The sequence below is a fragment of the Magallana gigas genome, chromosome 1, assembly GCF_963853765.1.
Source record: "Magallana gigas chromosome 1, xbMagGiga1.1, whole genome shotgun sequence".
NCBI lineage: Eukaryota > Metazoa > Mollusca > Bivalvia > Ostreida > Ostreidae > Magallana > Magallana gigas.
This window is the reverse complement of record NC_088853.1, coordinates 59,862,468-59,875,443: the sequence shown is the minus strand read 5'-3', so window position 1 is coordinate 59,875,443 and position 12,976 is coordinate 59,862,468. Positions and strand designations below refer to the sequence as shown.

The 12,976-nt window shown below is 35.4% G+C and overlaps 1 long non-coding RNA gene across 1 annotated transcript in view; it reads left to right on the top strand.

Annotated features, from left to right (window-relative positions):
- The window catches only part of LOC136274014 (uncharacterized), a 278,101-nt gene extending 273,440 nt beyond the window's left edge, over positions 1-4,661 (top strand). The window contains exon 3 of the long non-coding RNA XR_010712270.1: positions 4,399-4,661. This is a non-coding gene — a long non-coding RNA (uncharacterized lncRNA). The remainder of the gene's footprint in view (positions 1-4,398) is intronic.
- Positions 4,662-12,976: the final 8,315 nt, after the last annotated feature.

The following is a 12,976-nucleotide window of genomic DNA, read 5'->3' as shown; positions in this document are numbered from 1 at the left end:
TCTCGAGTATGGCCGGTGCCTGGAAATTTACACCTGGCTTATTACCCTATCAAATCATTATTATTTATTCATAAATTTAACATTAGGCAATACAGCCCATCGTTTTACAACAATCCATACAATACAATACAAACATCTGACTCCTTGGAGTCTTAAATGGGGGGTGAAACCCCTCGTCATGTGTTCCACAGTTCCACAACAAATTAAATGTACTAATTATATACCAATTGAAAATACAGTGTTTTAAAAGTGAACAAGCGTCACACATATCTAAGGCATAGTGTGATGTATATCGGCTGTTTATTTATTCCAGACTTCGTGAGAGGGTGAAAAATCCTTAGATAGGCCGAATTCCAGAAAATGATGCAAACAAAAACAGCAGGCCAAGCTCATGGCTGCCATTACCGATAAAACAAAAAAAACCAAACCGGACGGAACATATTATTCCGTTTCGAGAGCAGCACACTCCCCCTCTGATTTCTACCAGAAATCACTTAACTCCCAAAAAATTACAAGATATAATTAACTCAGCATTACATACTTCTGTAGTAACATAATCCGATTCTACATATACTGAGCTAACTTCATGTCGTGGTACACAAGTCTTGACTTAACAAATCACAAATTCTAAGTACACAAAATGTCAATCAGTCTCGAAAAGGGTTATGAGTCGGGTGACTGGTCTCACAGAAGTGACACGTTTATTGTCCTTAAAAACTGCAACCTCAGCTTTGCGGACCTTTCCGTCTTGGCTGGGGAATGTTCTTTGTATGATACCGGTGGGCCACTCGTTTCGCGGGGAATCATCTTCAATCAATAGAACTAAATCTCCGTGTTTCAAATCCACAGCATGGCCCTGCCACTTTCTGCGATATTGTAGGTTATGGAGGTACTCAGTTTTCCATCTATGCCAGAATTCATCTGCCATCACTTGCACACGTTTCCAGGTAGTTTTTAAGGCATCCTTGGAACCAAATGAAGGGAAAGGTTTAACATCATGTTTTGTCTTCATTGTCAACAGCATCGACGGGGAAAGTAGAGTAGGTGCTTCCGGATCACTAGAAACATCTGTTAATGGTATATTGTTAACAATAGCACACACTTCTGCCATCAATGTGGTCAGTACATCATGTGTGATGTCTCTTTGCTGGTGATCAAGTAACATGGCATTCAAAACTCTTTTTGAAACACCGATAAGTCTCTCCCATGCTCCTCCCATGTGTGGAGCGTGAGGAGGGTTGAATTTCCACACAATCCGGGAATCTGACAGGAACTCGGAAACAGGACCATTTTCGATGAATTCCGCATTTATGGAGAGATCGCTTACAGCGCCAACGAATTTCGTTCTCCACGTTGGGCAATATTGTTTACCTGCCTTGTAACTCGAGCTATTCATATTGAGGTCATCGATGAACTTACCAGTGCTGCATTCATAAATGCATTGAGACGTTTTATTGCAATTCGTGGTCAAGTCACACAATTCCGCTCCGACTTTCTGATTTGAACTTCCACCCCTTGTTTTACGATGCACAACTGGCCATGGGCCAAAAGTGTCAACTCCCACATACAAAAATGGGGGGCACGGTTCACAACGATCCTCTGGAAGATCCGCCATATGCTGCCATCCTGGCTGTCCCCGAAGTTTACGACATACAACGCAAGTCCTTATCACTGAAGTGGTGATCCGTTTTGAGTTCACTACCCAGAATCCGGCAGAACGTACAGCTCCCTCTGTAAAAAGTCTACCTTGATGGAATACCTTCTGATGTAAATGACGTATGATGAGATAACTAACATGATGGTTCTTTGATAGGATAATAGGGTTGCGCATGTTATCGTTTAGCACATCAACAGACACATTGTTCAACCGTCCACCAACACGTAACAGTCCATCTGCACCAATTTTTGGGCATAAAGATCTGATAGTACTAGAATGTGGAATGTCCAGGCAGTTTTCAATGCATCGAAATTCTGTGCTGAATACATCTCTCTCAACTGACGCAATGATGGAACGTTTACTCTCCTTCAACAAGAGTTACGAATCACTGGGACTATCAGGTAAGTTGTCAATGTTTTTCTGAGACTGTCGAATCATAAATTTCAGACGGGCGACTGCACGTATAAGCCTGTCCCACTTGGAAAATCTAGTGAACCTCTCAGAGAATACTTCTGTCTGACAAGTTGGTGGCTTTGTCTCATGATTTGACTGTGCTACATCTATTATGTCTGTCTTGTTGCTGGTTAACACTGGGCGAATTTCCACATCACACCCTGGGTCCACTAATTCAAAGTGTTCAATTGGAGCACTGAGCGGGCTGGTTGGTCCACATATCCAGCTTGTATCTTGCAGCATAGAAGGGTGTATAGGCCTGGTGGCAACGTCTGCTGGATTAAGTTCAGATTGAACAAACTTCCATTGGATTGGCATACTGAAGTGACGAATGCGTGCCACTCTGTTTCCCACGTACATGTACACATAGAATCTACGACTTTCGTTTGAGATATAGCCAAGTACTATCTGACTGTCCGAAAAGAAATGAAAGTCTTGTGGTGGGATGTTCAGCTGATCTCTCACAATCTCGGCAATTTCGGTTGCTAAAACTGCCGCACACAGCTCGAGCCGAGGGATAGTGTGCCCATGGGCGGGGGCAACCTTGGCTTTTCCAAGCAAGAAACTGATGCTTGACGTGTCATTTTCCTGAAGTTTGAGATATGCCACAGCAGCAATAATGTCCTTTGATGCATCACAGAACACAAGCACGTCACGTCTGGTGGCATTGACAAAGGAACTGCTGTAACTCCTCGGCACAAAAAAGCTTTCCAGGTGACTCAGGGAATCTACCCATGATGACCATTCATCATGCAGAAATGCAGGCAACGGTTCATCCCAGTCCGCATTTGTCGTCACAGACATCATCTCTCGTAACAGTAACTTGCCTCTGATGACGACAGGCTGGGCAAAGCCAATCGGGTCATATACACTGTTTATAGTAGACAACAAGCCTCGTCTAGTGTATGCTTTTTCTACTGTGTTGACTTTAAAGGTAAATTCATCCATCTCAGTGTTCCATAACAATCCCAAGCTGCGTTGTACTGGAAGGGTATTCGATCCAAAGTCAAGGTTTTTCAAGTTCTTTGCCAGGTCTTCTGGGGCAAATGAATCTAACACTCTCCTGCTATTGGAGCAAAACTTGTGAAGTCGAATGTTTCCGCCATCTTGTAGTGCTTCCTTGGTACGATGCACAAGGCTAATGGCCTCCTCTTCAGTTGCGCAGGATAAAAGGCCATCATCCACATAGAAGTTGTTACATACTAAATCCCTCACATCTTCTGGAGATCCCTCAACTGCCCTCCTGAGACCAAACGTTGCCACGGCCGGTGACGGGCTATTGCCGAAAACGTGAACCGTCATCTGAAAGTCCACCAATGGCTGGTCTAAGTCACTGTCCATGTGCCACAGGAATCGTAAGTAACGACGCTGGTCTTCTGGGACCTTGAAATTGTGAAACATCTGCTCAACGTCCATGGTGACCGCTATCTTTTCTCTTCGGAATCTTAGCAAGACACCAAGCAGGCTGTTGCACAAATCAGGGCCTTGAAACAAAACACTGTTCAAGGACACATCTTGAAACTTGGCAGATGAGTCGAATACAATACGCACACTGTCTGGTTTCTTGGGATGATACACTGCAAACATAGGTATGTACCATCGCTCCACTGACATAGGTAACTCAGGTGCTTACTCAGCATGCTGGTTCATGAGTAGTCTCTCCATGAATTCCTTAACTTGTGTTGTGTCATTATTTTTAGCTGCCAGATTTGTGTACCTCGAAAGAAGAATCTCCATGTTTAAGAGAGGAAGAGGTATTTGTATAGATTTAGACAATAAAATGCTTTCTTTGGTGATACATTTTGATATATTTAACGGTGGCAACTTTGCAGATCTGCAATGATCGTTACCTTCATAACCCACATGAATCATCAAAGAGAACATTTTATTGTTTATATTTACATCTTTCTTTAACATATTTCTTGATAAATGGATTGTTAAAAGTAAGTAAAATTAGCTAAAGTTATTGCCAATGTATATCAGAACGTTAGCTTAAAGAAACAGCCATATTTTCCTTTGCGAATTTGCAAGTCTGACATCATGCTTATTTCGTAGAGTCCATGATTTTTATTAGGTCGCTGTTAGTTTAGACCAATCGATAAACAGGGCTAGTAGATTTAAGTCCTATCAGTTTCTACAGAGCTATGACATACAATTAATTTCAATTAGAAATATAAGGAATCATTCTTGATGAATGTAAATATATGCAAGTAAATGTCTGTTTTTGAAAGGAATACATTTTTCCTGATGTAAGCATTTACAGTTATATTTTATTTCACTTTTCACAGCTCATGGACAGAGAAGTTGAAACGTTTTTTGATGTAAGTAAATGTAAATAAAGAAAAAATTCATTATTTACAAAAACATTAGGTGAAATATCTACCTTATAAGCATATTTAATTTATATAGGCATTTATTGACATTGTACATTAAAATATATTAGATAAAGGTACTTTAACAGAAATACCCTTTGCCTTCAAATGGCTGTGTTCAGAGGACGTTTTATTATGTGTTTACATGTATTTCACTTCTCTTAATCCAAAGTCGACAAACTCATTAAAATTCATTTTACTTTTATTTATAGTTGATGGACAAGAAGATCAAGAGGAAGACAGTTGGTTAAAGCTGTCTACCTAAAATATAAATATTTCTAAACTTTAAAAGAAGGAATATGATTGATTTAATGACTTAATTGATTCAAAACTTATTGTTACTCTTGGATATATTTCAAAAGAACTGTTTGCAAAATTAGGTGCAGGGAAAGGGTTTACTATGCTTTAAAACAACATTTGAGATTTTGTTGCTGCGGGGGCTAGGGTGTGTACATTTATTAAAGTATTCCCTGACAGCTCCATTTATTGGCTTTGGTACTCAGGTAACCCTTAAAGCATGTGGGCCTCTTGTTTTATTAGAGTACTATAAGCTACTATGGCTTGTAACAAAAAACTAAATTAAATTCATAATTAACAGGAACAGATAATGATTTTGACATAACATGGGACATAAATAAACTATATACTATATATAGCCTGTCCCAACTTATTGCTTCCATCACTTTTTGATGATTTTTAATAAAAATACACATACCTGTGAAAGAATTACTGTTGAAATCAATAAAAGAGAAAATATCCAAGGTATCTTCATCGACAGATTTCTTACGCAGAGTTATAACGGGAAATGTTTAAATATCTTTTCACCATCGGAACTTACTCAGAATACCTCGCACAATTTTTTAATGTTATCATCAGGGCTATCTCAATGCTGATGCAAAAAATATTTCATTGCTGATGCAAAAAAAAAAACCCATAGACTTTCTATTTCGGGATGTTAATTGAAACCTGGAGCGGTAGAGGGGGCGTTTCCTAACAGATACATGTACTCTGGACATTTTTCAAATTAGTGGATGAACGTAGTTGGAGTAGAAAAGTATTTATGGTTATTATTGAAATATCAAGCAAAAAGTGGTGGAGGCAAAAACTCGGGACAGAGTTTAGTACATGTACATAAAAAAGTGGACCTGGATCATATTTTTATTCTTACATATTTATTATTATTGACACATTTATTTTCTTACTTGCATGATTTAACTTGACATAATCAGAGTTTTATAGATTATTTTGCATTTGGCTTTAGATGGCTGATGAATATGAAATACGATATCCAAAAGAAGGGAAACGTGTTACAATAGTTTATGAAGTTCATGGTGGGATAGCTTTCAACAGGCCGTTGACACTGATGACACAATGCTGGTATGAAAAAGCAGAGTGATTGCATTACATTGTACATACACTAAGGTCAAGATCTAGTAAATGATCCCCGACTTTTTTTTTAGTGCTAGAACCACTATTACGTCATAATTTGAAGAATCTTTTTCCCGTACTTCAGGCTTTAGAGGAATTATGTAGAAAATAAAACAATTTCTTGACATTCTATGTTAAATCATGGAAAAAGTATTCCCAATAGCCATATTCAATTTGACATCATTTTAAAGAGGAAGTCAAGAGTTGTTTAATTCCGTTTTTGGAGAGACTATAGGAATTTGATGTATATTTTATTGGTCAGAAATAGACAAAACTCCAAAATTTGTTCCTTATTTCCTTCCTATATCATTGAAAATGATAGTTTAAAATATGACTTTTCATTGTGTTTACCAAAATTTTTAGCCCCGATACACCCTATTAAACAAAGCTATTGTTATGAAGCATCACGGAAAGAATTTATATCTTAAATTTTATAAACCTGATACTAGATCTTGACCTTAAATCTTTATTAATTGTCTTTTACATTTTAAATGTTTTTGCATAAAACCCTAAACACATTTTGTCACCCATAAAAAATTAAACCATTTTAAGTTCATAGTGTTTCCACTTGGAATGAATAATATAATTTCTTACAGCAGAACTTGGTGATACATGTAGCAAATCATAAGGAACAAAGAAAAAAATGTTATATTTAAACTGTAATTTGTTGCACATGTACATATGGCAAGATCGGGTCAATTATGACTCAAGAACACCAAATCCTCTTCTTTAATCGATGAACAAGAAAAGCTTTGCTTCTAACTTAGAGATCTTAATAATATTCAAGATAATAAACCATGTAAATAGAATGGTGTACACAAGAAAGAAGAAAATCTTTGGGGCAAGGTTGTAGATACCATTTGACTTCTTTAAGAGGGCAGCAGAAGGTGCATTTGAGTGCTACAGGGAATTCTGCCCCCTTCCCCTAGAAGTGAATTCAATTGTGTTGTGTATACTTAAAATCTAAAAAAAAACTTAAAATCGTTATTTGTTTTTCAGAGTGTTTTTACATTCGCTTGTCAGGAAATCGAACCGGAAATATTGCTCCCGTCATTTTACTTTGAATGTGTCTCCACCGAATCCTGCATGTTTGCGAATTGCCAGCATTCATTTAAGTTGGAATAATGCCACGGTATCAACATTAGAGACATTCCAGATGTGCTATTGTTAAAGGAGGCGGTAAGTGAACATCTTTTTTTATCATATCAAAGTTAATTACATTATCTTATAAATATTTAATTGATTTAATAAAAAATCCTTAAGTAATTTAATTTAGCAGACCAATATATATACAGTTAAAAATATCTCCAGTATGCCCTATTTATTAATTTTTCTATATGGTATGATGTTAGAATTTTCTATTGTGGGAACCTAGCTGTGTTATATTTCTTCTGTTAATATGTTGGAGGCAACTAAAAAGTGGTGTCTTCAAGTGAGGCTAAACTGAAGAGTTTTAATTACTTTTATGTTGCATAGAAAAGATACTTTATAATTAAGTAATTGTTGTCCCCCGCCGCAACGCGGTGCGGGGACATAGAAATGCCGGGCGTCCGTCCGTGGGTCCGTGTGTCCGTGGGTCCGTGCGTCCGTGTGTCCGTGCGTCCGTCCGTCACACTTTTTTGTAAGCGCTCTCATGCCAACAAATTTTGCCGGATTTTCATTAAATTTATACCAAATGTTTATATCACTGTTATCTTGGTCAAGTTCGAAAATCAGCATTGGTCGATACTTTTTGTTGGAGTTATGGGACTTTGACCACAATAATGACTCCGTTTTATCAAAAAATTGACATTGTAAGCGCTCTCATGCCTACAAATTTTGAAGGATTTTCATTAAATTTATACCAAATGTTTATACCACTAATACCTTGGTCAAGTTTGAAAATCAGCATTGGTCGATACTTTTTGTTGGAGTTATGGGACTTTGACCACAATAATGACTCTGTTTTATCCAAAAATTGACCTTGTAAGCGCTCGCATGCCTACAAATTTTGACGGATTTTCATTAAATTTATACCAAATGTTTATACCACTAATACCTTGGTCAAGTTCGAAAATCAGCCTTGGTCGATAGACTCGATACTAGTTTGCCTAACCGGCGGGGGACCCAGGAATTCTATTCTTGTTCGAAGAGCCAACCAGTGGTGTCTACATTTGATTAAAATATTATACTGAATACAATGTTAACAATGCTCAAAATAAATGAATAAATCCTGCAATTCCAAATGTTTATACACCTGCCATATTGTAAGCTATGGTCAAATAATGTATTACAGCCACATTAACTCGTGCTTTCTTTTTAGGAATACAGTGTGGATGACACATTGACAAATTATGGTGATGTGCACCTGCGGGGAAGTGGATTCCAAATTAGAAGTCGAAACAAATAGAAATTTAACAGAATGAATAAAGTCACTTAGAAACTCTATCTGTAATACTTGTATTTTGAAATTAATATATTTTATCAGACTAAATAATAAGGTGAAGTAGGATTTTTGGCCAATTACAGGAGGATGTGTCTTCTGTGGAGCAGACAAAAGTTTAGTGAGGAAACAATCCGCTGATTGGGTGCTCACAAACACTTTTCAGACCTAAGACCATCACAATTATGTCAAATTAAAAAATTCTTAATCAATGCTTTCAATTTTAGTAGATAGAAATGTGTATAAACACAATTTATGAATTGTATTCACGATGTCTAATGGAAGAAATGTCTGACAAAGAAGATAACCTTAAACATGACAACACTGTTATCAAGTTTTGATCACAATTAATTAAATACGAGTCTTCTTATTTGTCCTTTATTCACAATAGTTTCCCCAGGGGTCACATCTTGAAATACTACCGGGTACTTTCAAAGTTCACCACAATCTCTCATTTTAAAATTGACGTTTCTTAATCCTCTTGTACCAAAATAAGTTGGGCCCGGACGCCATTAATTTGCACTACTGCATGCAGTATAAATATTGATTTTTGGCAAGCGGCAAGGGTGTGGGAAATATCACAGCAATGCCTTCACTGTTGATCGAGTCCAAACTCTTTTGTTTTAGTTTTCCCAACCAGTTCACCACTTGAACTGTAAAACATGAAGGGAATTATTAACTGGCCAGGCTTCCTAGATATAATAAATAAAATAATTATATTATCTAAGTTCACTGTAAAAGAAATTATGTCTCCATTTAAAGTGTTGTCCACACTGCATACTACATCGTGAGAAACGACTGACCAAATTAATTACCGCCTTTCTACAACTAGTTTACTGTTGGTCCAGTGTTTTGACTGTTAACATCTTCAGAGATACCTGATCATCAATAATATGTTTTTTTACAATGTGCTCCAGAAATAAATCTACGTTCATGCTACCCAACCTCACATGCGTCTTCATCCACTGCTCACCTATAGATTTATGTTTCTGATTAGAGGTTCTTCATGAACACAAATATGAATTCTATGCAATAATAAATTTATAACAGCAATTCGTTGAACTGCATGTTTTCACCTATCCTTGTCAAAAGGATATTGTCTATGTGCTGGTATAGGAAGGGAGGGCATTGGGATTTGGTGTCTTCAATCTGATTGCAGTAGGCAATTGTTCATATTGGTAATAAATGATATCTTGATAGACTGCAAGAGCCATTTGAAAGGACAGGACCAGTCTGCATGCATCCATTGGCCCATCTCATGTGTACCAATAACCAAATAGAAAGGATATATTGTTCTATGATGATCTGATTTTTATTAATATGATAGTACTGTTAAAGGACTGTAATTTACATTACAGTGACCAAAATTACTGAGATCAGATTCTCTGTTTGTACATGTCATAATAAAGGCACAAACACTTTAAGGTTCCTCGACACACCAAAATTTTATTTTATGGATCGATAGAGAATCTTTTTTGAAACATGATTCCACAAAACAGAGATCAATATCGGCTTTCAGTTATTTTATACGATTTTTTTTGTATTTTTTCAGTGAAATAGGAAAAACTGTTTTGCAGACAAACAGAATATATTAGAGCTTAAAACTTGTTGTTAATTAATGTGTAATATAATTATAAATAAATTCATGCCAAAGATCGTTTGGTCAAGTGTTTAATTTTTTAATTAAATTTTTTTTTATGAAAATCAAAATTGTAATTCTTTAATATCTTTTTAATCTATGGATAAAATGTTTAAAATAACATATAGTCACATAAACTATTTACTAAACAATGATATTTTACAAAGAAATTGAAATGAAAATGCGAAATTTTGGAAAAATTGCTATTTATCAAATTTGAACCGATCCCGATTGAAAAAAAACTGATCCCGATCAGAATTATTTTAAAATTGAAATTTTACAAATAAACTGCAGTTTTTTTTCTAAGTAATTGATATAAATTATAAAGTTAGTAAATGACGAAACCATATTACAGCTAAACAACCTGAAATTTTTGCAAAATTTTGATTCATTCTAACTTTATGTGATTTCGTTCGGGATCAGTTTAATTACAATCGGGATCGGTTCGATTTTAAAATTTTATACTTTAATTTCACTATTTGGTTTCAATTTCTTGTTGAAATATGATTGTACAGCAATTGTTAAATGCGAGTAACAGTTTATCTGCAGTTTTTATCCATAGATTTAAAAAATATCTACAATCCTTTTTTTTCATTTTCATAAATATTTTTTTACAAAAATATTTCAAAGTCTATCTGGCCGTTTTTTATATGTATTTATAGATAATTGTATTGTGCATTAATTGATAACAAATTTTTAGCTCTAATATATCTTGTTCGCAGCTAAAACGATGTTTCCGGTTTCTATAAAAAAATACAAAAAAATTCATACAAAATAATCAGAGGCCGATATAGGTGTCATTTTTGAATAATCATTTCTCAAAGAGAATTCTTCATCGATCCATCAAATAATGCATTGGTGTGTCGAGCCACCTTAAGCATCAAAAGCAATTCAATAAATACATTTTATTTTTATTAAGCATCAAAAGCAATTCAATAAATACATTTTACTTTTATATAATTTATTTCACAATAATGCATTAAATTTGATATAATCATTACAAAATTGGATTCCATGATAACATTACAAAGAGAGAGCTTACATGTATTATAGGTAAATTTTATGGCTCGTGTATAATATCACAACCCCCCTCCCCAAAAAAAGCTCATACATATAAGATATCTATGAGCCAATGCTCACATGTGATACCCCTGCACTGATGTGGATATACAAAATAAGCATTTAACGGGAGGTTTACTGAGAATTTTGAAAAATGAATCCAACTATATTGCCTTCTTTAACTATTAGAAGTAAAAATTTCCAGCATCTGCAATTTATAGTTGCTGAAAAAATATAATTTCAAAATTTTATTTAAAAATGAAGAAAAGCTGTCATTTCACAAGAAGTTGATGTCCAATTGGTACGAAAACATTCCACCATATGACATGTCTAAACAAGGAGAGTTTTAAAATTTCAAGCATCTACGATTAACAGTTGCTGAGAATTAAATTTATAGCTAAAATTTATTTTAAAACTTGGGCTAAATAAATCATTTAACAGGAATGAAGATGATATCCCATTGGTATAAAAATAAAATGGCATGCCTAAAAAAAGAGTGTGTTTAAAATTTGAGGCATCTGCATTTAAAAGTTGATGAACAAAAATGTGACCGTGAGTTTTTACATGTACGAACCAGTGGCGGATCCAGGAATTTGAAATTTGAAGCTCCTGAAATCTAGATACAGTGGAGCCTCACTTATCCGGACACTTTGTCCCCAGGCCAAATCGTCCGGATATGTGAAGCGTCCGGATATCTGAATTGTGATATTTACCTTTAATATTTAATATTTATGGAAACATAACTCATAAATTAATTATACATCCACGCCATGTTTGGCAAAAATTATTATTACACTGTTAATTGAACACACGCTATAAAAATAATGTCGATACCCTGAACATCCCAAGCGGTCTTAATAACTATCGTAAACAGAACTCAAACTATCAAATGTTTCATTTCAATTACGTTTTAAAATGAATAGGCGTACGAACGATCTAATCACACTACGATTAAAAGAATTTTAATTCAATCAATAGATGACTTTTTTAAACACAAATTAAACAATTTTCATGACATTTTAATCAAACAATAACAGTTCATAAGTTAAATGGCGACAATTAAACATGTCGCATCCATGGTTATCGTAATATCCTCGGGCGAGTACATAGCGTGACACAGGTGACCCCGATTACCGGACGAAGGCATTGTTTAAAACCAGCAACCAGTGTCAGATGTTTTTTCACCAATTTGCACTTGCGCATAAAAAACTTTTGTGCCCCCGAACATTTTAATGTGACCGTCTGGTGAAATGAGGTAACATTTAAAGGAAAACTGTATTATGTGGTAAAATTTGACCGTCCAGATCCGGAAGGCGGAATTCCGGATAAACAAGACAAATTATTGTGTAAAAATTCCGTTCCCAATAAAAATCGACCGGAAAGTGAAGCGTCCGGATATCTGGCGTCCGGATATCTGAGGCTCCACTGTATTTTGAAAGGCAAAATCATGTTGTCTGGAGGGCCAATTTTTACTTATTTTCCCGTCATTTTAGTCAATAGAAATGTTACCAAAATGTTATGAGACATTTAATTTTGAAGTAACAAAGCTGCAGAAAGTTTCAATTGAGCTCTTGCAAATAAGAAGTATTTATTTCATTGTATCTGGGATAAGACTTTTAACTAAATTTTGTTCATTTTGCAGGCTTTTGCAATTTTACTCAATAATATTGTTATTTGTCATAATTGTCCAGGAGAAAATTTGCACCAATGAGTTTGTCGGTCGTAAATAATTAAAATAAATAAAAACAAGAAATACTTCAAAATATCGTACACAATTATAGCTGTTTTATTTAAATGGATTGTTAGACACCATTCTTCTTGGGTTTTTGTTAATGAAGATGTCGACAATTTTCTTGTAGTCTAGGGGAATATCTCTGTGAATTTGGAGAAGAGTAAGGGCGTTTCACCAGTCTTGTCCCATAGTACTTCTCTGGGACGATTTAATA